The 23071-nt window shown below is 40.3% G+C and overlaps 1 long non-coding RNA gene across 1 annotated transcript in view; it reads right to left on the reverse strand.

Moving 5' to 3' along the window:
* Nucleotides 1-15511: 15511 nt before the first annotated feature.
* The window catches only part of LOC139798655 (uncharacterized), a 35045-nt gene continuing 27485 nt past the window's right edge, over nt 15512-23071 (reverse strand). Inside the window, exons 3-4 of the long non-coding RNA XR_011726891.1 lie at nt 17844-17960; nt 15512-16017 (exon numbers count right to left, since the gene is read on the reverse strand). This is a non-coding gene — a long non-coding RNA (uncharacterized lncRNA). The remainder of the gene's footprint in view (nt 16018-17843; nt 17961-23071) is intronic.

The raw sequence follows: 23071 nt of genomic DNA on the forward strand, positions 1-23071 counted from the left end.
ATTAAGCATAATAGAAAGCTGGTGGCAACACTAATAACATTTTTGAAAATTTAGTTAAATTAAATACAGAACAGAGGAATATTATGTTTTGCACAGTGAATTTTATGTCACTGAATGCATACAGTAATATTAAAATGCACTAAAGTCCATGATTTAAATTTTTTTAATGCCACCCCATAATTTGTCTCTTAAATTCTCTTGAAGACAGTCATAACTTGAAGTTGTCAAAAGTGGGCTATAGAAATGAGAGTTTTTCAGAAAATTACCAAAACTTCAAATCAGTTCAAACTTTGCTAGCATCAATAACTCAGACACAACAAAAAAGATTTAGTATAAATTTTCATCATTTGGTGTTTCCAATATGAAGTGGGCACTACAAAGCTGGCAATAGTGCTGTTTCAGGCTGCCTGCAGATGCAGGCAGATGGTCCAGTATCGCTTCAACAAATTCTGTCTTTTTGAAGATTTCTTCATAACCACTGAAACTGTAAGTACTATATTTAGAGATTGTGCAATAATTCTGAAATAATCCTTAACGAGGGCTAAGAGGGTGCTAACAAGCCAGGGAATGCCCAGAGACTTGTGCTTTTGTCACCAACAGTGATTCATGTGTGGGATAGACCCAGAGGCCACATCTGAACAGGGGACCTGCAATCTCTGCCATACTTAAGGGTTAAGAAGTGCCCTGGGTCTCTCTCCAGAGGAGACTTGAACTGCTGACAGGGCTCCCACCCTTCCCCTGCTTCCCCAGAAAATGGGGCAGAAGAAGAACATTTAGTTCCTTGGTTTGTACAAGCCAGTGGTTAAATGCATAGCATGAATAAAACATTATCGTTCTCAGGGATGTCTATAGTTCTCATAATTTCATCTCACTGCTGAGTTATACTCAGAAGTTTAATAATAATAATACAGGTCTGATATATCGTCCTGTCTAGAAGCCAGGGGAAGATGATTAGCAGCAAAAATGCCCTTTAGTATTGGCATACAAAGAAGCTTTCACCAGCTCTGCTGCAAACCTTGTTTTCCCTTCTGAAGAACACCAGAGATTTCTGAGCAGAATGTTTCCAAATTAGTTGTAGTACTGTTCAGAGGAAAGAAAAATTTAAGTGGAGAGGAAAATCAGCAGACTCTTGAATGTGAGGCTATCCTGAAGGAAACTGGCAACGAGAGTTATTCACCTCAGCTGCTGTGGTTAAATCTGTTTTCTGAGAAAGGTTTTATACTAAGATTTTGACTAAACTTTTTATTTATGGATGAATGAGATTACTTTTTTATAAAGTACTGATAGAGGTGAAAACTGCAATGAGTGCAAACCCATATTAGACATGGGTATGTTCTTGTAGAGCAAAGAGGAAGGAACAGATTTTTTAAAAGTTACCTGCTGTCTGGGATGGGGATTCTGATCAGCTGTATGTTTACAGAAATATTTTACAGATTAATAGTTACACAACTAGCAAACTAAGTCACTTGCTCAAACCCCACATAGGGACATGCTTTAGAGAACCTTCTTTTTTTTATAAAATGCTAATTTCTGCACATATGGCAGATTTTTGAGGGGCTATTTAGCAAACTGAGAGGGTTCTGTGGGGTTTATATTCCCAATATCAGTTCTGATTGCAGGTGGAATTTCCTGTGCAGAAGTCAAATGCTAGCCAAATTTCCCTCCTACTTCCCACTCATGATGTCACATTTTTTATGAAATTATAACCAAATGAAAAACACATTTTGAAGGAGGGCAGTCAACAAAATACCGAATAAAACTTGCAGATATTTATCATGCATTCTTTGCTTCATCCTGATGAGATTACTTGTATTTCACAAAGTGTTTTTCAGTGGAGTGAGGATGTGAGTGCCCACAGCCCCACGGGCACATTGCCCCAGAGAGATGGGACTGCGCGATGAGGATTGGGTCCAACACTATGTCCCAGCTCTCTCTGCTTTTCTTCTCATCATTAAGATGAAAAGTTCAAAGCCCAGTGCTGATGATGGTGCTTTTGTTTTTCCTGCTGAGTGAACATAAGATGACCCAAAAAAGGGAATCTTTTCAGCTTAAAGACATTATCTGGCAGGTTGGTTGACTGCTGGGGAAAGAGCCTGATGCAGTTTGCCATCGTGTGTCAAGGTTTTGCCTCTTTTTCTCTCCCACCCTCCCAATAACAGTGATGTAATATACTAAATTAAGTTGTAACAGCGTATGAAGCTGTGGTTATCATAAAATATTTACGCCCCTGGAGTGTGGTAAACACACAGTGGAGCCCTAATTAACTGTAGGTAGTCTACAATTATCCCGTGGTAATTACCCTAATTGGAATTGGCTCACTATGGGAAACAGAATAGAATTTGTTTTCTGTTTACTGCTGAAAAATAGAGTTGGTAATTAACTAAAAGCAGCAGCCACTTCATCTGACTTAAAAAACATTAAATTGCCCTCTTAGAGCTTGTCCCTGTTCCCACAATCTGAGCAGCTTTACAAACAAAACCAATAATCAGATCCAGTTTCCAAAGTGTGTGTACTTTTATAACCTTCTTGTCTCTGTGTCAGCATTATCAATGAATCGGGTGATTAATAACTCTGATGCACAGAGGTCCATAAAAACCCCAAGAAGGGCTGTCCAAAGTACTCAAAGATTCACAAATCATTTGCTCTGTAAAGCTATTAGAGGAGTTGTGGGAGCAGAGAGAGACAACACACGCTTTCTTTTGCTGTGGGAATCATTCAGCAGCAGAGATGGAGAGGCCATCCACCTTGTTAATGCACAACAAGCAATATTTCTGATCAGATCCTTCTTCCCCTGGCTACTGGGAATAAGTGTAAGATCCTGGGCTATGTGCAAGGGAGCCAGGCTATGCCTGCAGAGCTGTTGCAGGCGAACAGAACCCCTCCTGCAGAGCAGGGTACTTGGCAGCCACCCCTGGTGCTCACCCCAGGCTCTTTCTTGCAAGAATCACAGAATCATCTGGCTTGGAAGGGAGCTCTGAGATCATCAAGTCCAACCCTTAATCCATTACCCCCATGGTTACCAGACCATGGCACTGAGTGCCACATCCAATCTCTTCTTAAAAACCTTCAGGGATGGAGAATCCACTACTTCCCTAGGCAGCCCATTCCAATGCCTGATCACCCTCTCTGTGAAGAATTTCTTCCTAACATCCAACCTAAACCTCCCCTGGCAGAGCTTAAGTCCATGCCCTCTTGTCTTACTGGGAGCTACTTGGGAGAAGAGACCGACCCCCCCTGGCTACCCCCTCCTGTCAGGGAGTTGTAGAGAGTGATGAGGTCTCCCCTGAGCCTCCTTTTCTCCAGAGTAAGAGGTGCAGCGCTTGTGTGCTGGGCACTGCGGGTGTATCCATGTAACTGTACTGCTAACTGTATCCTTGGATGCATCAAGAGAAGCGTGGGTGATTCTCTCCCTCTACTCTGCTCTTGTGAGACCCCACCTGGAGTACTTCATCCAGTTCTGGAGCCCCTGTTACAATAAAGGCATGGATGTGCTGGAGTGTGTCCAGAGAAGGGCCATGAGGATGATCAGAGGGCTGGAGCTCCTCTCCTGTGCAGACAGACTGAGAGAGTTGGGGTGATTCAGTCTGGAGAGGAGAAGGCTCTGAGATGACCTTATTGTAGCCTTTCAGTATCTGAAGGGGGCTACAATAAAGCTGGTGAGGGACTTTTTAGGATGTCAGGTAGTGATAGGACTAAGGGGAATGGATTCAAACCAGAGGAGGGTAGATTTAGATTGGATGTTAGGAAGTTCTTCACCATGAGGGTGGTGAGACACTGGCACAGGTTGCCCAGAGAGGTGGTGGAAGCCCCAACCCTGGAAATTTTTAAGGTCAGGCTGGACAGGGCTCTGAGCAACCTGATTTAGTGGGAGGTGTCCCTGCCCATGGCAGGTGGGGATGGAACTAGATGATCTTAAAATGTCCCTTCAAACCCTGAAAATTCTGTGATTCTATGTAAAGCACTAAACAGGTCCAGTGCACCAGAGGGTGAACAACCTGACTCCCTTCCCAAGCACTGCCAGACAATGGCATGCCAGTCAGGCATGTTTATGTCAGGATAATAAAACCAGTGCCTCCCCTCCATCATGCCTGGCAGAGGAGCACAAGGAAGGTCAGCTGCTGTCTTATACCATCCAGAACCAAAGTATGGACTTCAGGACTAGAGTGATCCCTGATGGCCAAGGCTGCAGCCAGACATGGAGCTCAGCTGAGTTAAGGGGTTGCTGTTCCCAAATGCCCATCCCTGCCCCGCCAGGCAGCCCTGATGCCTCACACCCATCAGCCTCAGGGTGCTGAGTATGGGGAACAGCTTTAGCTGTGGATGCTGCTGGCAGAAAAGAATCTGAAATTGCAGCCTGAGGACAGCACACTATCACTGTATCTCCTATTTCTAATTTTTTTCTAATTTTTTTTTCTATCTGGTCATAAATGTAATAAAAAATAAATTTAAAAAAAAAAAAAAAAAAGAAGTGTATGGTGGTACAAAGTTCTGTCATAAAATTATATCTCCTATGCCGTAGATTTGTTTTCTCCATCTGGTTTGCCTGGTACTACAGTAACAGTTTGCTTTTACTGACAGTGGAAATGCCCCAGCTAAAATGATCTTGTGGAAATAGGAAGATGCAAGAAGAAAGCATTTGGGTAGCCTGTGGCAGTCTGAACATTGCTACAAACAGAAGTGCACAAAAGGAAATATGACTTGGAGGAGAAACACATCTGTTAACTGAGCTGTTAACTGTGTAAAGCAAGAAAAGGAAGAAGCTGGAGATACATTTAGCAGTATTTCTACAACATTTCCAAAAGGAAATACATCTTTATGGTTTGGAAAGAGTGAATGAGGTGCCTTTCAAGCAGAGTGATTAAGCCCTATACATCCAGCTATTTTTTTCCTTATTGTAGAAATCCAACCTATCTAAATCACTTGCCACATTTTTTTGAAGTATCTTGAAGCTGAATGATATCAAACATTTATGGCTAGGTGTTAGCTATTTGCTACCTGTTATGCCCCGGAAAAGAAGGCAGGGCTATTGCACAGGGAGATTTTTGGTAAGTTTTTCTACATCTGCTGGTGGATTTCAGAGGACCACACGCCTAGCAGGAGGGAAAATAAATTGGTCTAATCAGGAGAATTGGCCTTGAGCCTCACTATGATCCTTCAGCTCCTCTACCCAAGGAATCTTGGAACTTCAGTTTTTGGTGCTAAGGCAAATGGAGTCATACTGGGGAAAGACATGAGATTATAGCAAACAGTGGATTTGCTTGCTATGATCATAGAAGGAAGAGTGAGAAAGGGCAAATCTCTGTGCCAAGGCTTGTCATGGAGCATCTGCCTTTCACGTCTTTCATGATGTCTGTTGTGTCATGTCAAGGATGTCTGTCTTCCATGGAAATATTATAAAAAAAAAAATATTATTGTCAAAAACTTAATTTGCACCCAAATATCTTCCAATAGATCTCAGTGCAATGTGACTGGCACACCACAACCTGTTCTGGCTCCCCAAGGGATGGAGACCCTGGGCAGGTGGCTTCATCACCAAGAAGATCTGCAGGGTGATCAGTCAAATCAGTCCCCTCCTGTTGTCTAAGATGTTTATGTTTTTATGAAGGAACCATTTTGCTTAGTAAGTGTCTGTTTTTAGGTTTATGCTAGCAGCCCTTGGGAATTTTTGTTGAAGAAGGAGATGAAAGGGTATCTGTCAAGGTGAAGGTCTGTCTAGCCAAAATGGAGTTGCCTTCCCAGCCAGCACTCCCACAGGGATTGCAGACACAAAGTTTATGAGCGATGTGGATTGTCACAAGAGCCTAAATATGTTAACTTGATACTTTTTCTATTTGCTTGTTTTTGAAACACTCAAAGTATTTTAGCTTGGAATGGCATCAGTTGCATTTTATGAGCTTGTGCCTCTTCAATACAGAATAAAGTACACAGAGGAATATAAGGGCAAAGAGGCAAAAACCCCACAATGACTACAAGACTGCTTGAAAACCTCCATAAACCAGAAAGAGGTTTAGATAAGATTTCTAGGTGAACATAGCATTTGGCATTATATAGCAAATGGCAGTGCCCTCCAGGTATTTTCACATCAGCTCTCTACAAGGTAATTCTGATTCTAGAAGGCACCTGGCCATCACAGCATGCCCCTGTTTTGGTTCACCAGCCTTCTGCAGCAGCAGGAGGTTATATTTACATTGATAGTGTCCTTGCTTGCTTGGCAATACCCTTCTCCAACATCCAGTGCTATGGGCTAGTCTGGGCATCTTTAGATGATGCCGCATTGTGCTACATGAACATACCCTTTAATTTGTTTGTTTCTTTCTTTCTTTAGAAATAAATGTAACTGCTTAATAATTGCCAAGATGGCATTTATGTTTTGGTTTTTATTTGGAAATATAAATACATGTTCCGTAGCCTTGTAAAAAATATCATATTTTTATTGGACTCAGACACATTGTTAAATAATTTTAGATGTTACCACTGTATTCCCATTTTTCCTTAAGTTATTAATTTGTTCCAGCACTCCTTTTGGCAAGAAACTCACTTGCATAAGCTGTTGGATCAGCTTTTCACTGATTTTGAACTCAGTGATTTTTTTTGCTTCAGCAAAGAGAAAGGGCTGAGTAAAAGAATTTTTAGTTTGGAAATAATTCTCCTCCTTGAAGATTGTGGGTATCCATTAACTACAGCAGGAATGGAGATGCTTAGCACTTTGCAGCATTGACTCACTAAACCAGAGATGTTCCTGTAACTTTGCCCAGCTTCCAAGTAACTGTGATGCTGCAGTGTCATTCCCACTTATCCTTTGTTACTCCCTCTGTGCTTTTCTGACTTTTTTTCTTTAAGAGAAGGCATTGCTTTTGTTGGAACGAAATGCAAAACCTTCCCCTCCCTTTGCCACAAACATCTTACAAGATGTAGTGCAGCTAATTTCTCAGAAGATGCTTTTTCTTTTTGGTGGGCAAGTAAAGTACTGTTAATCACTAGTGGGAGTTTTAAGTAAATGAAAGCCATGATGAGTGAATGATGCCTGGCAGGTGAATTCATTGATCCTCTCAGTTGTTGGTAGTTGACATTGCTTGCAGCAACTCCTTCCTTGCTTCACTTGAATAGAGCACTAGAGAAATTCATAACTAACCAGGAAAATATTTATTAAAATTATAATACCACAATAGCTTAGGAAATTTTTACCTTGTAAGGATTCATTCTAAAGCAGTGCACTACAATGGAAAATGCAGTCCTCTGCAACTGATACTGCAGCAAAACAAACCTTGAAGTGCTCTTGAGAGCTCTCGGTGATTCCTTTTATAGAGCATGTTGAATGCAATGGTGGTGATAAGTGATTCACCTTGCTCTGTCTCATAGATATCAACCTTAACTGCCCACTTGGGTCTGTGGAGTTTTGTTGTATTTCTGTTCACCTCAGTAGATCCAGGCTGCGGATGGAAAATTTAAATTCTATGAGACAGTCCATGCAAAAATCTTGTGCCCCTGAAGCCAGACTGAGTTCTTTCTCCAGCTTCTCAGGGGACAATTATTCATGTTTTCCTATTCAGGAGTTTTCAGTCTTAAGGTGAACTAGACTCCAGGCTTTCAACATCATTAATAAGGACCCAGTCTACAAGGCAGGATGCTTAAAATTAGGATCTGATCTGTTCTCAAGTCAATAGCCCACTTCTCTGCTGAGGGCTGTTGAACATTGTCTATCTCAAAAAGTGTCTGTGGTAACAGCTGCTTGGAGCTGGGAAGGCAAAACAGGGGAAATACAACTCAGAGCACCTTACTTACAGCCTTGTCCTAACTCTCCATTGCTGACACTGTTCAGGACCATCTCCTGGGTTGAGTGGATCTTTGCTCTAACCCAGCAGGATTGTTTCTCTGTGCTTTCCTGGGTAAACAATTCAACTTCTGTGCATCTTCCATTCTGCGTCTAGAAAATGGTGATAATTTCTCCTCTTAACTGTGTGTACATTAAAGGCAAACCAGAGTAGACTTCTAATAATACCCAGGGACCCAAAGGGGCAAACCATCACACCGTATTTTTCAAAAGAACACAGGTATTGGACTTCTCTTGGAGTGAATCAAAGTGAATTACTTTGAGTGCTTGTTCCTCCAACAAATGGGGCTCAGCTCCTGAAGGCTCTGTGAAAGGAGTCTGCACAAAGCTTTTCCTCTTGGAAACAGATGAAAATTCTTAGCAATTCTTAAAAATTGCCTTAAAAAAAATGGGACTACTTTTGTTGGAGTTTTTCACTGACATGAGCATTTATATACACAGGCTGAAACCACACCCCCTTTTCATTTGACTACTATTGTTCTGTGCAGTTAGCAGACTTTGCAAGCGGTTTAAAGATTAAGTTATATTTAGTTTGCAACTCCCTTTTATCAAGCCTAGGTCACAAATGCAGCTTTACAAAGGCTTGATATGATTCAGAACGTGTTTTGTAAAACCACTTGGCTCTGTGGTGAGAACTGATTCCTTTGTCAGTGAGACCGATTGACAGTCCAACCCCACATAATCTAACAGATGCAGAGATCTGACACATCAGAACAGACCCCTCCAGTGAGTGAAATCCTGTGCAGGAATCCTGCACCCGGCTCAGCGATGGGGATGGGCATTTACAGCAGGTGATGAAGGCATGAGATGAGCATGCCAGGCAATGTGATGAAGATGGCAACAGGGAAACCTTGTGCTGCAGGGGAGGCTGTTGTTAAAGCATCTGTCTCTGAGCTGTGCTCATCCCCTGGCTATGGTCCATCCCCTGCCCAGGGAAGCCAGGGAGAAGGCACAGCTGCTCGGAGGCTCTCACTGGTGGGTGTGAAGGGGAGTTCAGATACGTACAGAAAAGAGTTTTGTGACCATGTGTGGAACTCAGAGGGTCTGGCACAACCACAGGCAGATGTTTTTGGTCTCTTTTTCAGTAGGGTGAGCTGGAAAACAGCACCAAACTCTGGCTCAGCAAGGCTCTCCAAGCTGTACTGAGAGCTTGGCCAAGTCCTATGGAAGACACTTCACAGTGCTGGAGTCTTTGCTGAAGCCTTCATCTTACACAACTGTTCAGCAACCTGGATGAATTATGTTACCAGTGCTAAGCACTGAATCATGCATCCACCCAATCTGTCAACAACAAAATTCATAGGTAAAAATAAGTTGGTACACCGAGTTGGCAGCATTTTATCAGAGTAAGTGCTTGTATCTGATAACTAAATGAGCTTTCCAAAGTATTAATGCAATTGCACAGCAACCTGATTGTCTAATTTGCCCCTAGCCAGATCTTAAAAATTATATAAGCTTCAAAGACTATAGTAATCCCACATGCACAAAGACACTTGGAAAAACTATCTCTTTGAAATCTAACTGATTACAAAATAGTATGGTTGCCTGTGCTTCCCTCCATCATTACCTTTTCTGTGAGCATGGAGTCATCTTTCAATTTTTCAACTTCTACCACTATTTAGGATGAGTTAGGCTTTCTCACATTAATTAAAAGCTGTCATTAAATAACAAAAAAATCCTCTATGTGACTCAGTCTCAGAGTGTGCATCTGGCCCTTGTTTGAGATGGAGGGAGAATAAAAAGAAGTTATGTCAGAAATTTTGGGGATGTTTTCTTTTGATTATTCCACAAAGGCACTTTGCTGAAATAGTAATGGCTGGGAAGAAAAAAAAAAAAAAAGAGAGACAGACATCTTTCACTGAAGTGGAAAGGACTGTGGTAAATGTTTCTGCTGGTGTTGCATTTTCATCTCAGAATGCAGAACAGGACTAACAGATCATGAACAGAAAGTGTAAAATAAATATTCTTTTAAAATATCTTTTAATTGTAGCCCTGTAAAAGTCTTGGTGAAGTTTATTTAACAAGATTCCACTCCTTAAGGAGATGTTCACTGTACTCTTACTCTCCCATATTGACACAAAAGATGAAGATAAGCATTAAAGAAGCAGATTTACTGTTGCAAGTGGTTACCACTGCATTTGATAGCTGTAGATGTATATATTAAAAAAGATTAGGGTGTACCTTCTCTGCAAATCTTGAAACAAAATAAGAGCTCTGCTCATAAGCTTTGTCATATTGTACAAGATCTGTCTCCACTAATTGAGCTTGGCTACTTTTATTTTGGTTTAATCACTACGTTAAACAGGGAGGGTAGAGTACCTCAACTTCTGTCTCCCAGTGGAGATGACACACATGCTGTAGCTAAAGCTTTCTAACAATTAAACTGTCCTGATCTTAACAGAAAGACAAGAAATATTTTCTCATAACTCCCCATCTAGATTCCAAGAGAGCTGCTCAGAAACATTTGTCAAACAGCTGTCTCTAGAAAGAAGAGTGTGCTAGAGAAATGTATTTCTTAAACTGATACAGATTTCAGTGGATTGATGTTCAGAGTTATTTTTGGAGAAAAAAGTTTTTGGAATGAAAAAATTATCACTTCAAAACACACTTGGGTTTTCTACAAAAAAGATGTTCCAAATGGTGTTTATTGAACTGAAAAATTTGGAGTCATATAAAGTAATTTTTTAAGGAGGGATCTGCTGTGGTAACTGCTGGTTTTAGAGCTCAATCCAGTTTGAAAGAAAAACAGATATAATCTTTTCCATGACAGAAATTCCCCTTTTATCAGTTCAGGATTCTTATTTCTGTTGTAAAGATGGATTATTTGTTTTTCTTGGTCAAAGCAAAAAGGTAATTTCTTTCTTTCTTTACCTTTCATTTATTCCTATGCCATAAACGTGTACAAATGAAAACCACCATTCCTTACTAAGGAAGCTGTGATCTCATCTGTGAAATCATAGAGTCATAGAATCACAGAATGGTTTGAGTTGAAAGGGACCTTAAGGATCATCTCATTCCAACCCCCCTGCATGGGCAGGGACACCTCCCACCAGACCAGGTTGCTCAGAGCCCCATCCAGCCTGGCCTTGAACACTGCCAGGGAGGGGGCAGCCACAGCTTCCCTGGGCAACCTGTGCCAGTGTCTCACCACCCACATTGTAAAATAATTCTTCTGTATGTCTAACATAAACATACCCTCTTTCTATTTACATACTGTTACTACCAGCCTTGATAAAATATCTATCATCCACAATAAGTTTTTTCTGAAGCCTTCTCTTCTCCATGCTGAAAAACCCCAACTCCTTCCAATTTTCTTCACAGGAGAGGTGCTCCAGCCCTCTGATCATTTTTATGTCCCTCGTCTTGACTTGCTCTGAGACCTCCATGTCCTTCCTGTACTGGGGGCTGTAGAACTCGACACAGTACTGCTGGGGTGGAGGGGCAGAATCACCTCCATTGACTAGGTGACCATGCAGCCCAGGATATGCTTGGCTTCCTGGGCAATACCACAGACAATAACCTATCGTGCCCTGACAGATCTGGCCTAGTGACTTTTTGGCAAAACCTCTCTCAGCAACCCTAAATGCTAGATCTTGACCTAGCAGCTTAGCTTCCCAGACAGGAAAACAAGTGAGGGGAAAGGAATTCTCCCATGACTTTAAAGCTTACCAAGAACACCAGTTGGCCCTCTGATCATCTCACCCATCCTTCTGAGGCTTTATGATCACTTTAATCAACCCACTTTTTTCTCTGGCTGTATCACTGGTATCCATGTGCATGAGCAACAAAGAGGAGCAGTCAGGAATTTGCCTGGGCCTCAGGGATCTCTCCACACTGTCATAGATCTGGGCTCCAGGCAAAGCTGCTCCAGCACCAGCTCTGCTGGGATGATAGTCTAGATGGCAAAAGGGTGCTTCTCCTTCCCACAGAAGGAGGTCACAGGTCATTAACATTTGAAAAAATATTCTGACAGTGTTGGTCCTAATCTGAAGAAAGAGATGTTCATCCTCAGGCCTCCTCTGGCAGAACTTGTTCCTCTTCTGTTGCGAGCAGATGTAGGAATGAAACCTTCCTCCTGGTGACCGTAGTAATGAGTTTCCAGTTTCCCTTCTCTTGAAAGTCTGTGACCTCTCTTGGCTTGGTCACGTCAAGTTATTAGAAAATACAAAACTATGTACAGCAGCTTTAGAGGCACTTTGGCTAATTTATGGATGTGTAGGGGGAGAGGTGAAGTGCACCTTGTCCTTGCAATCACTATTTTTCAGATGGACAGTCCTTTCTGGAGGTTCTGGTCCCAGATACAGCATGTTATTTAATCACCTGAAGGTTCCTGGTGGTACAAGAGTTAAAGCAAAACCATGCTGGAGCACTGGGATCTTAGTGACACCATGGTGGCCTGAGAGGACTCTGCTCAGGGCACGTGTTTCTGCTTCTGGGAATGGAGCACCAGCCATGTGTTGGGATGTCCTCACTGCATGGCTAAGGGCTGAGTTGAGAAAGATGGGCAATAATGAAGGTGAACAGCTACATCTGAATCATACAGCACATTGCCACATGGAGATACTCGCTCGTGCCAAAATGTGCTCTGTCCATGTGAAAAGACCTCTACCCTCCACAGGCTGATTAGCTCAGGCACAGCCACAGGCTAATACAGGGGCAGCCTACACCACCAGAGCTAACTCTGCTTATGTTAATTTGAGCTAAATCTATTTGTTATGCTTTACTACGTGTAGATATATTATCTCTTTTTTTGTGTGTGTTTATCTCTGATAGCAGTCATTAAAACCGCCCATGCCTGTCTCCTTGTTAAATTTAGCAGCTTCATATTTTATCTGAAAGTCAGAACTCAGGATAATAGGAAGCCATGAGTAGGCTGGGCAGGGACTTTCTATTGAGCAGCCCATGTAGTCTTCTGCTATAGTCTTTCCAGTTTTTTTGGAATATCTTAAAGTGTTTGGTTGCTTGCTTCTCAAAATCCCTTCACTAAATTGAGCTAGCCCACTGATGTTCCAGGTACTAATTGTGAATGTGTTGACCACCTTTGTAGCTAGATAAAATGTTTTCCAAAGTCTTCTCACCTGTGTACCAAACAATCTTTCTGCTGTGAGCTGTTCAAAACAGTTAAAAATACAGTCAAAAACACACAGTCAGTCGATTACTAAATTAGACAGATGAGACAGAGAATATAAGCTAATGGTCTTTTTACAAGTGTGTGCAGTCTCTGTACAGACATTGATTCTACATTTCTTTCAATGAACAATTAGGAGCAATAGATTTCAGAAGAATATTCTGTTTGTTTCAGCAACACAAAAAGGCAAGTGTGTTTCTTTCTCTTTGGAGAAATGCCAGAAGAAGCAAAATCCTATCTCATTCTATAAATAGAGTTTCCTTACAAGTAAGACTTCTGGCATCTTATCATATCAAATATTTGCATTAAAAAACCCTGCTTCAAATTTCTATCAATGCTCTGCTTGAAATATATTTGTGTAACTTGTTACATTTCCCTGTGAATGGCTATGCTATGATTGTCAATGGCCTGGCCATTCTGATTTTTGGATATAGGGTCATGTGGAAACCTTGAGTAAGATTCGGAGAGGACATTTTAAGTGAGATTGAAATAGTAGTTATCTGCAGCTCAGACAAATACACCCTTTGCAGCTCAGACAAATACACCCTATCAAGTCCCTTTTGAAGCAATAGACACTCTGTGTAATTTCATTGCAGAGTAAAAAAAAGTTGTGCTCCAGAAGCAGTGATGTAGTCACCTGCATTTGGTGAGATGAATACCAACACTGGCAACCATGGAAACCAAAGTCATGGAAAGACTTGACTTGGTCCTATTTTCACTACTGACACAAAGGAGAAGGGCCTACACAGGAGAAGGAACATTCTGCTTGTCATACGTGGTTAGACCTGTGCTTGAGGAGTGTTAGATATTAATTAATACACAGATTACAAAAGAAAACAATGAATGATGCTCCCAGGATCTGAATTTCAACAAAGAGTTGGGATGAGGGCCACAGATGCTGTCAGCTCCCTGCTAAGCCCCAGGCTGCCACAACAGCTTTGCAGTTGATAGGATTTGCAGAAGTGCACAAAGGCTGGTTGGTTCGGCTGATTAGCTTTTGCTTTCTGGTTCTTTTTGGGTTTTTTTGGTCTGCAGTTATGAAAATATTGAATGTCTTTATCAGTCCTCTCACCCCCAGCACTGTGTCAAGTCAGGTACCCCTGTGAGTCAAGTCTGAGGGGAGCCTTGAAAGTGCATGGCTACAGGCAGGGAACAGGGGGAGGGTGACATATGCTGTTGTATCTATCAGCTCTCCCATGGAGATGTGGAAAGACTCGGGGAGCTTCCATGGCACTGAGGGTACAATAGTGGTTGCCTTCTTGTTGGAGCATGCTCCTTCTTGCCCTAGACAGAGATCCAGAGCATTCGGCTCATGGGCTGAGAAGATTAGCATCAGAATGAGGATTTCTCTTGATTACTTATATCTAAAACTCATAATAGCATAAGTCTGAGACCAGTTATTCTTTATTTTTTTAACAACCAAAGCTTTTCCACGCTTCTCAGAAAAAACAGGAGATGATTTCATCTTCTGATAATTGCAAAATTTATTTTTAAGATGGGAGAGTGTCAAAAGCTGTAATCTTGCACGCCCCCTTTAATACGCAACATCCTGATTAAAGTGGCCCTGAAAAATTAACAAGTATTCAAAGAAATCCAGACTGAATGTGAGCATGTAAGGCCACCATTATCCAGCCTGTGTCACTCATTAAAGTGAAGGGCAAAGATCACAGCAGAGTTTCATTAATCACTTGGTTCAGCTACAGGAAGAAAAGCTTTCATGTGATACTTCATTTACAACATACCATATGCAGAATTAGCTGATAGTTTCATGAAGACTCTTAGGGATGCTGATGACAAAGAAGCATCCCACTTCTAAATAATTTTGGGAGCTTCTTTAGGGAAATATTGGTTTAGATTTTACATTTTTTCTGATAATACTGAATAAAACATTTTCAGATTTTTGTGGGTTTTTGTGCTGAAAACGAAAAGTTTCATTTCCTGCTTAATGGCTTCTTCCCTCCTGGATTTTAGAGTATGACAAAAAGTCATGTAATTTTGAAAAGATAATTTCATGACCACATTTTGTAAGACCAAAAAACCCAAGAAACTATGACTGAGGTGGACACACCTTTCTTAGAGGAAGGTTGGGGAAGGGAACAATCTAGATGGAGAAACAGACCATAAAGGATATCAGGAGATAAAAAAGTAGCAGTATTCCTGATGACAGGTGGTCCTACAAAGGTATTTTGGTGATTTTATTGATTCAAGGGATGACTGATTTGCAGTCAGTCTTGCATTTAGGTTGGGGGCTCCAAATTGTGTTTACACCAGGTAGCAAAAATTTTGTCTGAGAGCAAAGCATGAGACAGGTAACTACACACATAAGTATGAATGTTATAAATTACCATGCAAAAGAATGTACTTGGTCCAGAGCAAGGCTTACTGGTGACAGCCATTGTAAATTTACAAGGATCTCAGAGCAGATGGTTAAAGCCCTAGGTCATGTTGTCCAAAGGTTTCACATCACTGTTCAGAAGTGAGGCAGCAGATGGAGAAAATCTCAGATGTGGTTGATACTACAAAATCCAAAACACAGAAGAAAAGAGACATAGTGCAGGAAAAAGTGATATATTCGAAGTTGATGCTATAAAAGACAACATATGGAGCTTCATATGCTATGGGAAACACCATAAACTGAGGCATGGGCTGGCATTTGGAAAAATTCTAATACAGTTTGATTATTGTTGTTGTTTTTGTCTGGGGAGCTGTTTGAGGGACTCTTTCAGGAGCCAGCTGGGACTGATCATTGTTCAGAGCAGTTTATGTTCAGCAGTGCAGACCCAAAAGACTTGTGGAGCAACCATCTTCCAGGCTCTTTGGCTTGGAGGGGCTGATGGATTTCCTGTGGTAGAAATCACAGAAGGATTCCCAACCTGAAATTGCTGTATTTTGGCTGGAGAGTGTTTGGATTTGTCCACATACTGCCACTTTCACCTTCAACAAATCAATTGAAGGAGTTGTTTTAAGATTAGACAGCAAGTCCTTGTTGATGTGCTCCATGGCTTTTTGGTCAGTGTTGTCAACAAGCTTTCAATTTGTTTCAATTGAGGTAGGGGGCCTGTCAAAATATAGTTTTTGATCACAGGTTTGCTTACAATAATGGGCTTTAGCTTCTAATATGCTTTTATTTAAAACTAATTCTTAAATTTTCCTGAGCTTACTAAATTAAAAAAATGCTCTAGTACATAGATCTCAAAATTTTCTATGCTACAACACATGCTAAACATATAATTCACCCAGTGATATCAACAGGATTATTCTTATGCTTAGAGATACATACAACTGCAACTTCAAGACCTTTTAATATCTGTGGAATCATGCATAGATGGTGCTGGGATTGACTTCAACTAGTAAGATGAAAAATATACAGCCAGGTTCAAAAAATAATAAAAACTCAGCTCATCATCTTTCCTGGGCCAGCAAAAATTGGCTGAACCTAGGCTTTCTGTTCAAGATTGAGGGCATTTTCATTTTTGTAATCATGGAAATACAAGAATTACTCAGATCAGGCTACAATTACCTTTTTTAACTTTCTGACGTACAGGAGACCATCAGCACCTCTCTCCATGATCATGTCCTACCATCATTCCTTTGTGTGTGTGCCTGCAACTATTCAACAGTCTAGTTAAACTCAGTCTTGTTCTCTATTTGTATTTAGCTTTGCAAAATGCTTCTGCTATTTCAGACCTGAACAAGTATTTGTGTGCCTGAAAGCTTGTTTTCTCAATGATGTAAATCAACAAAATAAGAAGACTGCATGTCTTTTCAAAGGGATTGGTTCATCTGAACTGCTCCAAACTTTATAATGTACTCCAAACTTACATATATGTAACACAAAATATTTTAGAGTGAATTCTAAAGGATCTTTGTAGGGTGATTTTTTCCAATCATATTGAATTATTGAATCTCAGAAGGATGTGTGCACAATACCTCTTCTCTGGCTTTAAGACCTGTGAATTATTTCAGTTGGTTAGATTTCTGTTTCAAGTTGCTAAGTTCATGCTGACAAGCAAACTTTGTTGACAGAATTATTGACAAAAACACAAGACACTAAATGAAGTATGATTTTTAACACTTCTCTGTCCCCTAAACAACCTTCACTAAATCAGAGCTGCAACAATAAAATATCCTGTATACTCTAGTTTTGTGCTGTCTTTGAAATAGCAAAATCAGAAAGCTATGAATATCATATAAAGAAATCTGGTTTTCTTTGGTTCTTTTCACCTACACAAAGTTTCTTTAGCACATTTCCCTTGTTGAATTTAGAATTGCAGCATTCAAGCTCTGTGAAATAAATCAGATATCAAGAGGTCATATATCTATGTTTCCTTTGTGTACACAGTCTCTGCAAGCACTGCTGTTGACTTCCTACACTGTCATGGGGAAATTTTTGTATTTTATTTTGGTCATTCAAGGTAGTGCCTTAGATAATGAACACAAGGGCAGAGGTAAATAATGGCAACAAAAGCTGCCCAAAAGATTTATATAAACTGTCCTTTGAGTTTCTGTAACATGCAGATGTAACTGCTATGGATAATAGAAAAACCTGTCTTTTTACCTGTCAACACATCTTGGCAATTTTACCCAGCCCTTTGGGTGCCCCTTCTGCTTCAGTTCTTTGACTGGTCTTGCCTTACTACCTTTCACAGGCAAACTTAATGGCTTTGATCATTCCTTTCTACTCGCTTCACATATTCGTTCTGACTCAACTTCTTCTCTGACTCACAATCTGTTTCTATTTCCATAATCATGAGCACTTGTGAAACACCCTGCACTAACGTGAAGTGGCACAGGCATCAAAATGTGTTATTCATACCTATGTGAGTAATGCCCACTCATTCTTTGGTACGTGTGTATTGACTTGATAGCTCCTTTATTTCCTACCTCTTTCCATTTAGTCCATCACTTGGTGAACCTTCTTCCCCAGTGGTGGAGATGTTTCCTCTTTCATTCTTATGTCAGAAACCCCCTTAACATCTTCAGCCAACTTTTAAGGATTATCTGCAAAAAGAGAAAAAAAAGTTTAGGAGTTCTGATAAACAATTAATCATCACAGGGAACCAAATAACTAATTCTGCTGAAGATGGAGTAATTCCTGTTCTTACTAAACAAAAGCTTACCAAGAATTTCAGCAGGAACTGAAAAAGAGTAGATTTAGAACAGATATTAGGAAGAAATTATTTCCTGTGAAGATGATGAGACATCCAGACTGGCCAGGGAAGTTGTGGCTGCCTCCTCCTTGGCAATGTTGAAAGCCAGATTGGATAGGGCTTGGAGTCTAGAGGGAGGTGTCCCTGCTCATGGCAGGGAGATAGGAATTAGATGATCTTTAAGGTCCCTTCCAATCCAAACTATTCTGTGATTCTATGATAATTTGGAATTAGAAGTCATATGTGCATTTTTGGCCTTTCACAGAATGTCAGGTGTTGGAAAATGTTTCTAGAAATCATGTGTGGGATACATCAGACAAAAAATTACATATCTGTCTGGAACTGGTTGGCTTGCTTAGGCTGTAGATCTGGTGCATCTTGAGGTACACATTTCAGTGATAATAGATGCTACTGTTAAATCGAGGTCAGTAGCTGACCTGTGAGTGTTGCGACAGCTTGAAATACTGGGGCTTTGGGGTGAAGACTTCTGTGTATGGGAAATCTACTGGGGAGAGTATCCTCATTGACCTATCAATTTTTCTGCTATGTAAGATGTAAAATTGCAGGACAAAGTTTGAGAAAACTGTGTGAGATTCCTGAGATAACTCTAAAATCCACAAAACAAACATAAAGTGTTAGAGGAAGGAATGTCCTTTTCTATATTCACACTTGTGAGCAGAGGGGGACAAAAACCAAAAGAGAACTATGAAATAACACTGACTTTACCTATTACTTTAAAAAGGGCACTAGGGTAACAACTTATCTGTTTGGTTTTGGTTTTAGTGGAATATTATTCCATATAATTATGAAAAACGTGGGGATTTCTACCTATAATAATACTTTACTAATACTACTTTTAAGATAGATATTAATTGACAAGTGTGACCTTTTAGATACTTTCTAGCAGGTCATGGACTTGGTGATTATTGTGCAGAGTTAACTCTACCTGGCACTCTCACTGGATATCCAGAAATCTGGCAACAACTCAACTCCTGGATGCTTAATGAGAAGAATAAGTTATCCTGTGTAATCTACAGTGTTGATACACAAAAGTGTCTTCATCATGTGCAATAATTCAGTTTTTTAGCACAGATGATATCCAGGTGGGATCACTGAAATACTAACATAAATAAAAGATCTGATATTCAGCCTGTCTTGAAAATGGCATAGCTTGTGTCTCCCCAACTTCTGATGGAGAGGGATGTAAATCTTCAAATGCAATTTTAAATGCTCAGTTAGTCAGAATAAGAAGAAAATCTGGAGTTGGACAGCATAATAAGTGCAGAGGTTTTATTATTTCAATCTTCTTGCTCCGTGCTATGTCACCAGGGACACATACATCATATGTTCTGAAGAGGCCTCCCTGTAGTCACTGCAGCATCATGATGAACACAGACTCAAGAAGCTTTGCTTGTAGGAGGGTTGAGTCCATTTGGAGACATTGGAGATGACACATCTGGTAAATGGGTGGGATGCTCTGACTTTTCAGCTTCAAGTGGGTGGATCACAGGGTGTCTCTCTTGGGTAAAGTGATGGAGATGGGGGAAGGAAGCCCAGAAAGAACTTGATTGGGACAGAAACTCACTACATCATTGTAATGTTGGAAAAGTGACATCGCAATGCAACTATTATAGCAAGATATGATTTTGGCTTTGTTATGCTCCCTTGTTTTATTGAAAAACATTTATTTTTTAGAAGTTTGGGTTGTTTGATTTTTTTTTATTTTTTTTTAAACAATAATTAGCCTCTAATGCAGTGTAGAGTATTTTGTCTTGCTCAAAACTAATACTAACCAGGAGATGATCGGGCTCTTCTCTTTCCATTTTTTCCTACTGGAATGACCCTTCCAACCTGCTATTTGTCAAATCTGTTTTCTTGTACAACAGCTGCACAATCTGTATGGACAGAATTTTTCTTTTAAGACTACTGTTCTTTAAGCTTGCCATGCACTAGTACATGACAGCAGCTTGCTTTTTCAGAAACCATTTTAAAGAACAGGCATCAGTGAAGAGAGATGCAATTAGAACTTCAGTACAATAGGCACTCTACCACACTTCCAAGTAAATGTCTGGATTATCTGAACAACCTGAAGATCAAAGTTTAAAACTTGCTGGGTTTTTTTAATGTAGGAAATTGCATTTTGCAAGAGAACAATGCAAGACACAAGATGCTTATCCTTGTAACAGAAGAAGTATGAAGCTCTTGATTATTATTTCTTATTATTATTTCAATTATCTTCTGACTCACTGAAACTTGTACACTCTCTGTGGATCTCCTAATCCATGCAGTAAAAAGAGTAGAATTTATAGATATGTGGGTAATTGAACCGAACTCAAATACTTCATCTGGCTTCAGTAACATTTTTCACATTTCTTACTCTGGAGTTTCAATTTTCTTGTAGTGAAATCATCTTGCTGGAAAAAAAAAAAAAAAAAATAATCCCCAAACCAACAAAAAAAACCAATTGTGAGATCTAGGTCAAACAGATTCTCCTCACTGAGTTTTTTGCTTTGTATTCAGGTTGATATTTGAGTGCACAGAGCAAATTGGAGGGAGATGCTGGAGGGACCTGTGCATCCCCCTCATGTCCTTTTCCTGGGAACTCTCAGGGACCTCAAGCTCTGGCTTCCCCAGATGTCTGTGTCCACTCCTCCACCCATGACCTCAATGACACTGCTCCTTAGCTGCCCTCCATGACACCATCCCACATCCTCTTCCAGAGCTGTCCAGACCCTCATGCTCTCTCCTGTGGCCCTGATGCAGCTGCTGGGACCGGTCAGTGCTCAGCCATCCCAAAGGGCTCTCATGTCACTGCTGCCTGGAACAAAGCTTTCCATCTCAGAAGGGCTGTTTGCTTACACATCCCTTTCAGGACACAGGTGCAGTAGGCTGACAGCTGTCCTGAGGGTTTTTAAATAACATTTAATAGAGGTTTTATACCACTGCAATCTTCTTTTGGACTCTGGGGTAGAGAGATCTCCATATAGTACATGTAAACTATTGCTCTGTGCTGGGTGTGGAGTAAAGGCTGTCTCCAGGCAGAAGCTTTGGTGAAGTGCTGGCAGTGGGAAGTGGGCTGGTTCCTGACATTAGCAGAGTATTGGTCATTTCTTCATCTTTCAGTATTTTTTTAAATGTTTTATAATATGGTGCTAGTTTGCACCATAATATGGTGCACTTTGCACAGGAGTCTGTACCCATTTCCCAGAGGATCTTAATCAATTGCGTTTCACTCAGTGATGATGACCAAGTTTGAGTGACTGCATGGGCTGCAAATTTAAACCCTGTTGTCCTCTTACTGCAGCTCTGATGTCTTTATTCTTTCTGTCTTCAAGACAAGACTTCTTATGGGGAAGGTCACTGAAAAATTCACTGCTTTAAAAAGGATGAAATTATGTTTGCTATAAACGTGTTGCTGAACTGTGACATCAGTATTTGGGAGGATAGCATTTAGAGAAGAACAATGTAAGACATGATCTCAGTCAGTGAACAGCAGCTCAGAAAATGACCAGAAAACTTTTGTTTTAATTGAAAACAAAACTTAACTTAAATCCATGTCAGTGCATAACAATTTAAAAAGGTTGATGCTGGCAGAAATTATTCATTGATACAGAAAACAACATTTCTGTTGAAATATCCTTAAAAATGATTAATGGAGTACTGAGATTCCTTAGTAAACTGGGGATTAGCAGAAAAGATTCCTGGACATTGCTTAAGCCTTTCCAGATAGATACTATTCGTCATTAAAGAAAACACAGTTGCTCAAGAGCAGGGTGACATTTTGATTGAAAATGCCATTAAAGTAGAAGTTGGTGTGGCTTCCAACTCCCTTTTTGCAGTTTTCCCCGAGGGCATGCGTTTAAATATGCATTGCTTTAGAAACTACTAACATTGCACAAGGCACATTACAGCTTTCCTTCCCAAGTGAAGCACTTGAAAAGTATGTTTCATCTTCTGGAAACAGTCATCTCACACTATCATTGCCTACATTTGGCAATACATTTTGAAAGATGCTCTCTGAATATCATGCTATATGGCTCTCAGGCTCAGGGCATGTTTATCACTGGACATTTCTGTCTCAAAGACACATTGGCTTGCTTCTTGTAATTTTACATTTTTTTGTTCCTAGTACACTTTCAACAAAACCATTAATCAAGATGAGGAAGAGTTCATTAATCTAGGAATTAATGGTAAGACTTGTAAGCTTGTAAGACTTGTAAGCTCCTAAATTGCTCAGTGTAGTAGACTTTCAAGATAATATCCAGAGGCAAGAAATCAGAGACCTGTCAAAATACATCTCTGATTACAGTTATAATTTCCTCATTTGAAAGAACATGTGAGAGAGCTATGTTTTCCAAACTGTAGACTTATAAATCTGACCAGTCCTTTGGGCTCTAGATTCCTTATTGTACAGCTCACATATTCCACTGAAGCCTTTGCATCCCAGGTACACTGCTTCCCATGTCTTTTAAATTCTTCTTTCCCTTTCACTTCACCTCTGCCCACTTCACCCAAGAAAACCAGCATCACATTATATATGCATGTATTCCTCTACTGTTTCCTTACCACATTTCCTCTTTTCTGGCAGACATTCAGACTCAGAAGACTTGCTTTTGTTGCTTTCCTATTTTGATCAGCTTGAAAAAAGAGATGGCTGAAAGAAGAATGGTCAACAAGCCAAATTCCAAATGATAAATAGACTAGATGCTGGCATGATGGAGCATCCAGCATTTTTTTTTTGACATACTGTACATTTTCTTTCTGACTGGTGCTTCATTATTTCAGAGAGAAGATTGCAAGGAGCTTTAGTATTAATGAAGCTCAGAAGCTGAATCTATTTGAATTGTGCTGCATCCGTTTTTAAAGTAAAGACTGAAGTCAGAATTTTAATAGGCAGTATATGGATATTTTTGAATCCACAGAATAGCATATATCACTTTTCAGTGCAACTGAATCAAAATG

Source organism: Heliangelus exortis, chromosome 1, assembly GCF_036169615.1.
Source record: "Heliangelus exortis chromosome 1, bHelExo1.hap1, whole genome shotgun sequence".
In the NCBI taxonomy this organism is placed as follows: Eukaryota; Metazoa; Chordata; class Aves; order Apodiformes; family Trochilidae; genus Heliangelus; species Heliangelus exortis.